The sequence below is a fragment of the Euprymna scolopes genome, chromosome 4 (assembly GCF_053919585.1).
Source record: "Euprymna scolopes isolate OS-2025 chromosome 4, ASM5391958v1, whole genome shotgun sequence".
Lineage (NCBI taxonomy): Eukaryota > Metazoa > Mollusca > Cephalopoda > Sepiida > Sepiolidae > Euprymna > Euprymna scolopes.
The window spans coordinates 175,573,739-175,587,762 of NC_136485.1; the positions used below are offsets into that span (position 1 = coordinate 175,573,739).

General features: G+C 33.0%; 1 protein-coding gene across 1 annotated transcript in view; it reads left to right on the plus strand.

Moving 5' to 3' along the window:
• The window catches only part of LOC145270312 (N6-Methyl-AMP deaminase-like), a 44,355-nt gene that overhangs the window by 11,798 nt on the left and 18,533 nt on the right, over window positions 1-14,024 (plus strand). The window lies entirely within an intron of this gene.

Genomic DNA, 14,024 nt, shown 5'->3' on the forward strand with positions numbered 1-14,024 from the left:
AAATTTAAAAAACGTGTGTGTGTATGTATATATATATGTGTATATATATATATATATATATATATATATATATATATATATATTCCTATAAATTCGTTTTTCTTTTGTGTGTATTGATATTCATATTAAAAACCCTCTCTTCTGCTTATTTAAAAAGAAAATACAATTTTCTTATATATGGGTTGTGGAATTGTATTCACTAGCAAAAGATCTAGCTAATTTACATATTTTTTTAAACACTCAATTTAATTAATTCCCTATTAGTTTTTTCACTTCTCTCATGGATGATCATCTTTAGTTAACTATTACGTGTAATTATATTCATGCTGATATTCTACATGATTTATATATGCATAATATTTGCGTAAAAAGTTTACAGTAAACACAAAATTGTTTCCATATATATTTATGTATACATATATATTTTTGTTTAGTCTATAAAAGTGAATGTGTCTGTGTTTGTACATTTTCCTACGCAATAACTCTGTTAATTTTCAGTTTACAGACTCGAAATTTGATATACAGGATACTGAGATTTGGGATAATCGTTGTAATCCGTGTTCGGCCAGAAATTTGGCTGTTAAGGAGTCAAAGTTCAACGATTTGATCTTTGAGAACTCTACCAAACTCCTCTGCCAAATTTGGGTCTAAACACTTGAAATTTTAGGTATAGGTTCCTTGGACATGGATTAAACTTAATAACTTAATTTGAGCCCAAAACAATAAATGTTAAGGGGTCATAATAGGGGTCAAAGTTAAAAAAATTGAGCGCTTTTTGTTTTTTTATCCAAACACCCAGCAACACCAGGCTCTCAACCCAGAACTGCACCATAATAAACAAAGTTTCTGCCAGCATAGACACAGCACTCTCCCTCGACACTAGCGCACAAGTACATGTATTTGGTGACTTTAATGTTCACCACAAAAACTGGCTTGGATTCTCTACTCACACAGATGCAGCGGGCAGCACAACACATAGTTTCGCAATATCTCACTCCCTATCACAAATGGTTACGTTTCCAACCCATTTCCCTGACCAGCAAGAACAACACGCATCACTTCTAGATCTGTTTCTGACAACAGTTCCCGAGGATTGTATAACAAATGCTGAAAGCCCACTCGGGAACGCTGACCATGCAGTGATAATGGTAGAAATTGCCCTAAATTCTAGACCCAAAACTGAAGAGCCAGTGCTCAAAACAACGAGATATTATAAAAAGGCTGACTGGGAAGCCATCAGAGATCTTATCAGAGATGCCCCATGGGGAAATATTTTTTCTCTTCCTGCTGAACAGTGCGCAAATGAGACCACTGAATGGTTCAAAACAGCAATTGAAGCACATGTTCCCATGCGGAAATTTTATAGCAAGCCCCACTCTCCCCAATGGTTTACTTCGACTTGCGCAACTGCCATTGCTCAAAGGCAGCATGCATACCACAGATTTAACTGACATAAGTCCAGTTCAAACAAACAGAAGTATATAGAAGCTAGAAGTAATGTTAAGAAAGAAATAGTGACAGCTAAGAGAGAATTTACTGAAACCACTAAAAAACGCATCGAAGCACAAAAATTAGGAAATCATGACTTCTGGAAAATCTACAACAGTGTAGTAATTAATGGGCAATCAACGATTCCCCCACTAACCAACAATCACGAGGTTGTTTGCTCAGCAACCGACAAGGCTAATATGCTTGCCAGCCGGTTTGCCTCGAACTCCACACTGGACTCTTCCAACCACCCCCTTCCTGACTTTCCTTTGCGGACAGACACCACACTAGATGATCTAAAAATCACCCCTGCTCAGGTACACGCTATCATAAAAAACCTTGACACTTCAAAAGCATGTGGATCCGATCTCATCCCAGCTGTGCTATTAAAAAAGTGCTCAGTCGAAGTAGCTCCAGTTCTCTCCAAACTCTACAACAAATGCCTTAATGAATCATGCTTTCTGGGCTGTTGGAAAACTGCTTCTGTTGTACCAGTATTCAAGAATTCTGGCGAAAGAACTGACCCATCTAATTATCGCCCCATTAGCCTCCTCCCACTTTTCGCCAAAATATTTGAGACCATAATTAATCATGTTCTAGTCCGGCACCTTACAGATGCTAAACATCTGACTGACAAACAATATGGATTTAGACAAGCCCGTTCCACAGCAGACACCCTCACTGTAATCTCTGAACGTATATACCATTCACTGGACAAATCGGGGAAGGGCAGAGTGGTAGCTCTAGATATATCTAAGGCTTTTGACAGGGTATGGCATGAGCTCCTCAGGAAAATTAAATCATACGGTATCGCTGATAGAATACTTAACATAATTAAATCCTTCTTAGATAAGAGAAAAATCCAGGTTGTCCTCGACGGTCGTACATCTAAACAGTGTGATATAAATGCGGGAGTGCCTCAGGGGTCTATCCTTGGACCTCTATTGTTCCTAATATTTATTAATGACCTCCCTGACAAAACTGCCTCTGAGATGGGTATATATGCTGATGACACCACACTCTATAACAGGCATGACAGGAAAACAAATGAACACATAACTAAAGAAATGGCAAAAACACTAGAGGATGACCTCCAATCTGTAGTGAAATGGGGACATAAATGGATGGTCACATTCAATGCTGCCAAGACTGAACTGGTTTCCTTCAATAATTACAAGAAATCTTCTCTGCCACCAATAGCAATGGCCAGTGACTCCCTGTCTGAGAGTACATCTTTCAAACTGCTTGGCCTAACGTTCACAGGAAACATGAGTTGAAACAATTATATTGAAAACATTGCCAGGGCCGCTGCGAAAAAGATAGGCTCTCTCTAGTGTGCTAGAAAATTACTGACACCTGAAAGTATCCTGTACCTCTATAAGGCCACCATTCGCCCATGTATGGAGTATTGTTGTCACATTTGGGCTGGTGCATCTGCTACTAGTCTCTCGCTCCTAGACAAGGTTCAAAAGAGAGTCGCCAATCTGATAAGCCCTGAACTGGCATCTAAGCTTCAGCCTCTGTCCCATCTACGAAACGTTCCATCCCTCTGCCTGTTCTACAAGTATTTTAATGGTGAATGCTCTGACGAACTGCAAACACTTGTGCCCCCATGACGTAGACACCCTCGACAAACCTGACAGGCAGCTAAATCCCACCCCCACACAGTAGAGATCCCTAGATGTAAAAGATCTTTCTACTCCAGTAGTTTCTTCCCCAGAACTTCTAGACTCTGGAATTCCATTCCAGGTTCCTGCTTCCCCAACTGTACTAACATGCAGAAGGTCAAGTGTAACGTGAACCGACATCTTGCTGCCCAAATCCCAACATAGTGCCCCTGATAGTAGCCCCCTACACCAAAGTGGCAATGTGCCTTGCTTGGGGTGAAAATGTAAAAAAAAATATATATATATATATATATATATATATATAATGACACCATGCTCAGTAACATACAAGTGGAAAACAAATGAACACATCTCTCAGGCAATGGTTGAAATCTTAGAAGAAAACCATCTGTCTATAGTGGAATAGGGACATAAATGGATTGTAACATTCAATGCTGTCAAGACTAAACTTCTTTAACTACAAAAAACCTCAACCACTGATTGCTATGGTTAATTGTACACTACCTGAAGGCTCTTCATTCAAACTTTTTGGCTTAACATTCACATGCAACATGAATTGAAACAAATACATTGAAGATTTCTGCAAAGAAGGTGGGATCTCTCCACTGTGCTGCAAAACTAATCATACCTGAGAGAATTCTCACCATTTGCTCATGCATGGAGTATTGTTGGCACATCTTGGTTGTTTCTCGCTCTTAAACCAGAAAAGTCTCCAACCTAAAAGGTCATGCACTGTCAGCCAAGCTCCAACCCCTGTCCCATCACTGCAGTGTTGCATCCCTATGCATATTCTACAAATATTCTAATGGGATGTGCTCTGACAAACTCAATGCATTTGTGCCCTCTACCCAGAAATGCACTGGACTAACCCAACAAGTAGCAAAATCCCACCCCTACACTGTAAAGATCCTTAGATGCCAGAAGGTCTTCTACTCTAATAGCTTTTCTCTCAAGCAGCTAGACTTTAGAATTCTTTCCTGCTTTCCTGACTGTACTGACATGCTAAAGTTTAAAAGTAATGTGAACAGACATCTTGCTGCTCAACTCTTTTCATTGTGTCTCTGTAGATATGGTCCTAATATTTCCTGCGAGAACGGTCATAAAATGTGCTTTTAATCGATATTTATTCAATAATGGACCAGTTTTCCTACCTAGCAAAAATGGACAAGATTTCCATGGACGAGTTTTCCTAAGTTCGTTATTACTTATGTGTCATTCCATTTACTTAGCTTCTCACTGAAACTGATTTAGACATAAAGTTGGTTTATAATGCACAGACTCCAGCTCTACAAGAAGGGTCATTTTAAATTGGGATAAAAATAAAAATTGCCACAATCTTGAAGGATTTCTTTTTCACTGATCAAGGACAGAAAAAAATAAAGTGTAGTACCAGAACAGGTACTACACTTTGAATTATTTATTTGCTAAAAATATAACATAAAACAAGGTTATCAAAAGTGTGGAAAAGTGGGGATCGTTGGTTATCCTCTATCTTATGCTATCTATATTATTCTTAGCTAGAATCATTTCATTCACTGCAATATCACATTTACTCCTATTCAAAATAGTGTCAATATGTTATCATTAAATATTAATACGTTTTAATTAAAAAATATTTTCGATAATATGGCTAAAAAATATCAATAAATTCTCTGCCAATAATAAATTTATTCAGTATTAGAAAGCCAATCAATAAAACTTCATACAAAAGTATATGTCTGCCTCAACTTCCACAAAAAATCCATAGGGTTTTAAAAAAAAAATTAACAATTTTAGGTCAAATTTTCCATATCTCTAATGACATTGTTATAAATACATGATTTTATCACATGAAAAGAATTTGATTTATTTATGTGTATATAAATTATGATTTATTTATGTGTATATAAATTATGATTTATTTATGTGTATATAAATTATGATTTATTTATGTGTATATAAATTATGATTTATTTATGTGTATATAAATTATGATTTATTTATGTGTATATAAATTATGATTTATTTATGTGTATATAAATTATGATTTATTTATGTGTATATAAATTATGATTTATTTATGTGTATATAAATTATGATTTATTTATGCGTATATAAATTGATTTATTTATGTGTATATAAATTATGATTTATTTATGTGTATATAAATTATGATTTATTTATGCGTATATAAATTATGATTTATTTATGCGTATATAAATTATGATTTATTTATGTGTATAAAAAATTGACATGTCTGTTCATAGATTTTGTTTCATAAAATTATTAAAAAGAAAGAAAAAAAAACCTGATGTAAACAAATTGTTAGTTGATTTAAAAATAAAAATATATAAATTTATTTCTTAAACTCATTGTTCTCTTTGCAATAAGTAAAATTCTCTTTGTAATAAGTAAAATTCTCTTTGCAATAAGTAAAATTCCAAATGTCGGAACATTTCTTAAACAGACTTAAATCGACACCATTTAATGAACTCATTCTATAGTTGTTTTTTTTTTTTCGGGTGCTTTTGTTATTAGAATTGGAATCTTATCAGAATCAAATTTTGAATGGAATCTGTAATTCTATCAGAATAAGGAAAAATTTTGGAATCGTCCCATCACTAATACACACACACCCACCCATACACACACACATATATATATATATATATATATATATATATATATATATATATATATATATATAGACATATATATATATATTGATTTAAATTGCCTTAGTCTAGAGAGATTTCCTAAATATACATATATATATATATATATGTATATAAATAAAATAGAAAATAAATAAGAATATATATATATATATATATGTATGATGATTGCAACGTCTTGTCAGACGAGTGCCACTCCCTCAGACATTTAAAATCCATGAGCCCAAATGCCTGAGGGAGTATCTATACAAAGATGATGTTACAGAGTCTTAGCTTTGTACGACAGCTAAGTCTCTCTCTCGGTTCAAAATGTTGAGATCCAGCAACAAGCAAGAGCAAGATAGCCAGCAACAAATTAAACTGCAGACCAGCTTAATGCGGGTACTGGTCTCCCGCTTTATGGTTTTTTAAATCAGAGATTTGCTTCTCCTAGAAAGGTTGCCTTCACCACAGCTTACGGGAGCCCTCTCCACCCCAATACACACATACACACACACAAATATACACTGTGCTAGTTGGCCGTTGACCCAGAAAAAGAGTTCATTCGCTCTTTGGAAGGTCTTGTTTTTAATCCTTCAGGGAGACTAGCCACTCTCCTCACCAAACAAGTCTGGTGGGGGAACCAGTTTAGTCGCCCGACCCGACCATGAGGCAGGTAGTACTGGGTTACATGGTACCAGTAGCATATGACATGACACATATATATATATATATATATATATATATATATATATATATATATATACACACATACACCCATATATGCATACACACACACACACGTATATATATTAGAATTGCCTTAGTTGAGTGAGTTTCTTTTATTGATTGTGGGTAGAATAGTGCATTTTTGTTTCTAGGTATTTAAGTTTTGAAAATCAGTATTATATTGGATGTGTGTGTTGCCGTGCAGGGTACGTGTACGTGAGTGCATTTGTGTGCTTTGTCGTGCTTGTCTTTATTCATGTGTGGGGGTGCACACTTGCATAAGCATGTGTGCGTGTAAGTGTATTTTGTGTTTTGCTTATTTATATATGCTGCTATTGGGAGTTGTTTAATGCGGGAGTGAATTTTGTTATAAAATTATTTTCTTGTATAAAGTAATTAAAAGTAGTCAGTTTGAAAAATGGGCATTTTCCTAAATTTGCCTCCACTGCGTGTATGCATGTGCTGTGAAGCATACAGGTGTCTATTTTCTGCGATTTTAATGTTGGATCGATGCAAGGCTAACCCATACACACACGTAACACACAACCACTCACCCTGACACGCACATACTGACACACACACATCAAAAGTTCCTAGTAAAAAAAAAACAGTACAAGGACTATGGTCTTATGTTCTGAAAACAAGTAAAAATACTAATTTTCAATTTAGTGATCTGACACACTTTGAAAATGTTTGAATATCTCTAAAACTAGGCCAGGTTTTGTATTTTTGACAGCTTTTTGAATTCCCCATTAAATTTTGATCCAGAAAAATGGTATGACAAGCCATATAACCTTACTTGAAAAAAATGATCTAAATTGGCTTCCATGAGAAAAACGTCTTCATGGAGACTTGAATAATGTCTTAACAGAATGAAGGGATAGACAGCAATCAGCAGTTCGACATATATATATATATATATATATATATATATATATATATATATATATACAGTGATGATCATATTTATTGGCACGGTAAAATAAAAGTTAAATTTTGTCTAATAAATTCTAAAAAAGGATTAAATTAAAGAAAATAACAAAGTATATTATGTATTTTTAACTGGCCTTTCCGATGCAGCAATCGGATTTTAGAAAAAATAAATAACAAAGGAACAACAAACATAATTGCAAAAAACCCTTGTTCAAAATTATTGGCACGATTTATTTAATAATCAATTGTATAGCCTTTGGCCTTGATTACCTTCCTCAGTCGCTTTTCATAGTTTACAACCAAGTTGTTGCACTCTTCAGTAGTAATTTTAGCCCACTCTTCCTGACAATAATCCTCCAATTGAATAAGATTCTTAGGCTTCCTTTGCATTACCCTCAATTTTAATGTTCTCCATAAATTTTCAATTGGATTAAGGTCTGGGCTTTGTGATGGCCACTCCAAAACATTAATATGATTGTCCTCAAGCCATTTCTTAGTCAGTTTAGCCGAATGCTTTGGGTCATTATCTTGCATGAACCACCAACGACGACCAAGTGAGAGCTCGTTAGCAGAGTCTTTCAGGTTTTCATCCAATATTTTAACATAATCTTCCTTTTTTATGCTACCTGTGACCTTAACAAGTCGCCCTGGTCCAGAGGCAGCAAAGGATCCCCAAAACATCAAACTGCCTCCACCGTGCTTCACTGTGGGTATGGTGTTCTTAGGCAGGAAAGCTTCGCCAGATTTTCTGTAAATATAAGACACTTTATTATGGCCAAATAACTCTATTTTCGTTTCGTCAGTCCATAGAACACGTTTCCAGAATGCAACATCTTTATCAATATGACGTTTTGCAAAGGCTAGCCTTGCTTTCAGGTGCATAGGCTTCAATAAGGGAGTCTTTCTCGGACGACATGCTTTTAAACCAGCTCTCTTCAAAACTCTACCAACTGTATGTCGAGATACATTCACTCCAGAGGTGCTCTGTTCATCAACAATCTCCCCAACAGAGATCCTTGGGTTTTGTTTTACTTGTCGAACAATTTTCCGTTCATCTCTTGGGGAAAGAATCCTTTTTCTCCCTCTACCCTCTAAACTCATAACGTGGCCTTGCGATTTGAACTTGTTTATTATGGCTCTAACAGTGGATTTGGGAAGGTTTAGCTTCTTTGAAACCTTATCATAGCCCTCCCCATTGGTATGGCATGCTACAACAAGCTTCCTGACGTCTTCGCTGTGTTCCTTAGTTTTAACCATGGCGATTGAAAATTATAATTTAGTCACTTATAATAGTTTAAATAAATCGCTATCTAAAAATTATCTGAAAAAAATTATTCACTGAATTAGCGTTAAACAAGCATAATATGGCTATAAAAAAGTTCAGAAAGCACGTAAACCGGAAATTGATTGATATTATACTGATACTAAAAGAAAAACAAAGCCGTGCCAATAATTTTGAACAAGGGTTTTTTGCAATTATGTTTGTTGTTCCTTTGTTATTTATTTTTTCTAAAATCCGATTGCTGCATCGGAAAGGCCAGTTAAAAATACATAATATACTTTGTTATTTTCTTTAATTTAATCCCTTTTTTAGAATTTATTAGACAAAATTTAACTTTTATTTTACCGTGCCAATAAATATGATCATCACTGTATATATATATATATATATATATATATATCAATATTTATATATATATATATATCTATCAATATTTATATATATATATATATATATCAATATTTATATATATATATATATATATCAATATTTATATATATATATATCTATCAATATTTATATATATATATATATATCTATCAATATTTATATATATATATATATATCTATCAATATTTATATATATATATATATATATCTATCAATATTTATATATATATATATATCTATCAATATTTATATATATATATGTATATATATATATATATCTATCAATATTTATATATATATATATATATCAATATTTATATATATATCTATATCTATCAATATTTATATATATATCTATATCTATCAATATTTATATATATCTATCAATATTTATATATATATATACATCAATATTTATATATATATATATATATATATACACATATATATATATACATCAATATTTATATATATATATATATATATATATATATATATACACATATATATATATATATATATCAATATTTATATATATATATACATACACACATATATAACAGTGAGAATGTGTATGAGGACAAGTTCTCAACCTATATACTCAACAATTTTTTAATCTACAGACTTGAAATTTGGTATATAGGGTATTCAGACATATTAAAAAAATTTTAATTGGTACTTTGGAGCCATTTGATTTTTATCTGTCACCTGTTTCACGACTGCGCATTAGGGTAGGTCGATTTTGGCATTATGACTAGGTCTATGCAGAGAAAGTTGTTAAATAACATTAAGAATAACAACACAAAATACTTTTTTTCTAAAACTCCATCGTTTTTTGCTAAAATGAATTTAAACATTGAAAAACTCAATAAGCTGCGTCTATGTCGCAGGGTGCCGGTGTTAAATCAAAGAATAAGCATGTCATATTCATGCCGGTTTTGAAGAAAACATATGAAGGGAGTATAAACAATACGTTTTTTCTTTTGTTTGTAATATCTATTTTATTTTTAGAAAACTAATTGAGTGTCGATATAAAAAGACACCCTGCAAAATATTTCATTTAAAATGAATTAAACAACTAATAAACCAGGGCTTTATTTTATCCGGTTAATATTTCTGTCTACACCGCCAAGTAATCGGTTTCATTTTCGTGTTCACATGTTTGTTTACTTTGTTAACCGGAGCTTAATTCAAATTTAGAAATTATTACATTTTGCATTTTATATCTTAGCAAACCTTTATTTTTTATTTTTTGATATTTACTAATTTTTCCAAATTTTAAATTTAATTCATAATTTCCTTTGTTTAATTTCTTACAATATCATAAAATATGTATTTTGCAGATATTTTTCTAACCATGAGTCGGAAACGAACTATTTCTACACAATTTGTGGGCACACCTTTTCCATTAAATACAACAGAATCCCTACTTTCCGTCAGATTATTCAATATGGTTATTACATGGAGAATTCTCGCCCAAAGTAAATAAATTTACCCTTTCAAAATTAATGGCAAATGATGTTAAAGATATTTGGAAGGCAGTAAATTCCAGTTTGCCCCTATTAACTGAAAAATGGATTGTACACAAATTGCAGTTAAAAAAAACTAAGCAAATAAATAGAAACGTTTTATCCGCATATGCCAAAAGTCTTCTGATCAATTACAAATTGACAAATTATTTGATATTTCATCTTGTTCATGTGACCTGCCAAGTGCAAGTTGTCATGCCAAAAATATTAAATGCAAAAAAGAAAATTATCAGTCAAAGCATATTGTCTGTACCTGTCCTATAAAAAAAGGTTAGTTTATTCTATTTTTTTTTAATTTCTCTTGTTTGTTTGAAAAAATCTTTTTAATGAAAATCATAGACATCTTAAATTAAATGAATTTTTATACCTGTATTTTATGTAAACCAGTGAGAAAAGAAATTACAATTTTTTTACGTGAAATAGAATTTATTTCTAAGATTAGCGTAGATTAGAATAAAAATTTGTCGAATTTTCTAATTCAGGTTCCTGTGAGAGAGTATTTGAAGGACCAAAGAAATAAAATAGGACTCGAAGGCAATTTTCAATTGAGACCTGTTGATAAAGCTGCAGTCGCAAAATCTAAAAAGTTAACTGTGTTAGGAGAAAAGCAAGTTTATTCACACACACACCCCCCGCCTATTGCTTCAACATCCCATGACCAGAAAATAGTGATGGAACAGATGAAAGTTTTGAACCAGAGGAAGAATGTAAGAATATTTACAGCCTGATAAAAATTCCTCGTTATGCCATTGAACTCATCAGAGGTGATGTCTCATCAAACCTAGGTGTAAGTCTTGCAAATGCTTTTCTTTGGGATCTACAGGCTTCGGGCCTTCTAAAATCAAATATTGATTTAAGGAAATTTTTTCTTGATAAATCCAAAATTGACAGAGAAAAAGAAAGATCAAAAAACAATGCCTATCAAAAACATAATCAAAAAATTAGAAATCTTTTCTGCATTGGTGTTGATGGGAAGCACGACAAAGACACTTTATTTTACATGAAAACTGTCGATGAAAAAGGAAACAAAAATCGAAGAAAAGCTAAAGGACAAGAGCATCACTTGACATTTACGAAGGAGATGGGATGTGGAAGTAAGGGGGTGTATCTAAGACATAGAGTGATTCCTACTGCTAGAACAACTGGTGCTGTTCTGACGGATGAAGTTCACAAAGTTCTAGAAGAGTATGAGAGTGTCAATACTTTAAAGGTTGTCCTTTTAGACATCACAAGCACCAATACTGGTTTCCTCACTAGAAAACAAGCTGTATAGAAAAATACACACTATTGGTTGTTCTCTACACCAGAATGAGCTTCCTTTTAGGGCATTATTTCAATTCCTTGATGGAAGTGCACGAAGCCCAACATCATTTACGGGTCAACTCGAAAATTATGTGCCAACAATTACCATCATTTACCCCAAGTTGACATTTTACCAGTGAGTAGTCCTCTGGAGGGCAGGTATTCTGAACTAACAGAAAATGATCTCACTGGTGACCAAAGACTACTTTTAGAGTATGCTGTTGGTATTTCAAGGGGTAAAGTAGACCACCCTCAGTATACAGCATGGAGGATCAGACCTTTAAATCAGGCAAGATGGCTTACTCTGGCAATCCGATTAATGTGTTTGTGGACCTGTAAAATTTATCCATCTGAATTGACCAGAAAAATGGACCAGCTGATTAGTTTTATTGTAGAAGTTTATGCAGTTAGCTGGTTTGAAATTAAACTGGATAATAAATTTCATAACCAGCAAATGTATATTTTTAAAATGATTGGGCAAATAAAAAAGCAGCCTCCAGAAATTCAGGAAATTGCTTTAAGCAATCTTCAGTTTAATGTTTTTGCCCTTTTGCTAGAGAATATTCTGTTCTCTTTGTTAAAATCAGATGAAATGGAAGTGAGAGAAGAAGCTATAAGAAGAATTTTAACAATTAGGTAAGTAAACATTCATATAAAACTGATCAAATTGTTTATTTCGATTTATACATTCATTTTCAATTATTAAATTAAAAATAAAATAATTAAAATAAAATTGTGTTCATTTGTTCAAGTTAATAAAATTATTTGACTTCTCTTTTCTTTTTCAGTAGTCGGGAACCAGTGAGAAAGCGTTTAAAAATATTAACAATCAATTTTGACGCTTTACATTTATCAAAGTGGAGGTTCAGAGCCAGCACTAACTGAAGAATTATCATTTCATGAACTTTAGTAATTATTGATGAGCGGCAGAAAGCCAGAGTTACCTGATTTGCCTGCAAATTCATAAAGTGTGGAAAGTGCTGTAAAATTGACATCAGAAGCCTGCCAATCAGTCTATGGACTTGAAGCAAGACATAGACATATTATTGCTAAGATTTTATGCCATGAAATGAGGCCATTTTTTTGCTTCAAAAGGATCCTATAGGGAGAATTTTGATATTATGGTAACAAAATAGCTTTTTTACTTGCCAATTGTTTTGTGTTTTTTATACAAGCATAGATAACTGCCTAGAGATAGGTAAATAATTTGTTTTAGGTTTTATTAAGACTTTTTTTCCAAACAGAATAAAAACTTCTTTTTTTCATTGATAGTGAAAAGAATTGAATTTTGAAGTTATAAAACAAAGTAAAATGCAGCATTTATAGAATTTTATAATTGCCGCCACCTCAGTATGTGGGGGGTGGCAATTATAATTTTGTTTAATATTTAGCATATCCGTCATTATATCGTTTATTTAAATATATAAAACAACTTGTTATGATTGAAACTGCAAAATACTCAATAATTTCTCACAAATCTTTCACACATAAGGATTTTTTCCGTGTCTCAAAGTAGACGATCTTTAAAATCAAATTAGCATCCGATGCCTGATGTTAGAAACCTAGTTTTTTTTATATTTGTACTCCCCATATGTTTGTGAAACTTTCTCTGCTTCAACCTTTTACATTTTCCAAAAAAAGTTGAAAATCAATCTACCCTACTGCGCATGCATGAATCAAGCTGGTCTAATGGTTATCGTACTTGACTCACTGTCTTTAGGTTTTGGTTTCAGTCTCAGTCAGCTTTTTTTTCTACTTACTAGAAGTGAACTGTTTAGAAAAAACATAATATTCGCATGCACATGTCTCAGTTTCTGTCCGGTTTTTTTTAACTTCATTCGTTTAATACCAGGCAATGCTGGGTACATCTTCTAGTGTATAAAATCAAATTTAATTTGAAAATCGTATCTAAAAATAGCACAGTGCGCATTTTGCATGTGTACAAAAAATATCTACACCAACGTAGAAAATCAGGACTGCCTGTCAGTGGGTGACAGTGCCCGATGATTGAAGGTAGGCGATTTTATTTCATAGCAGTTCAATGCAGGTCAACATTGGTCACGATCAACAGTGACTGAGAATGACCGACAGTTGCAGAAGAAGCCATTAC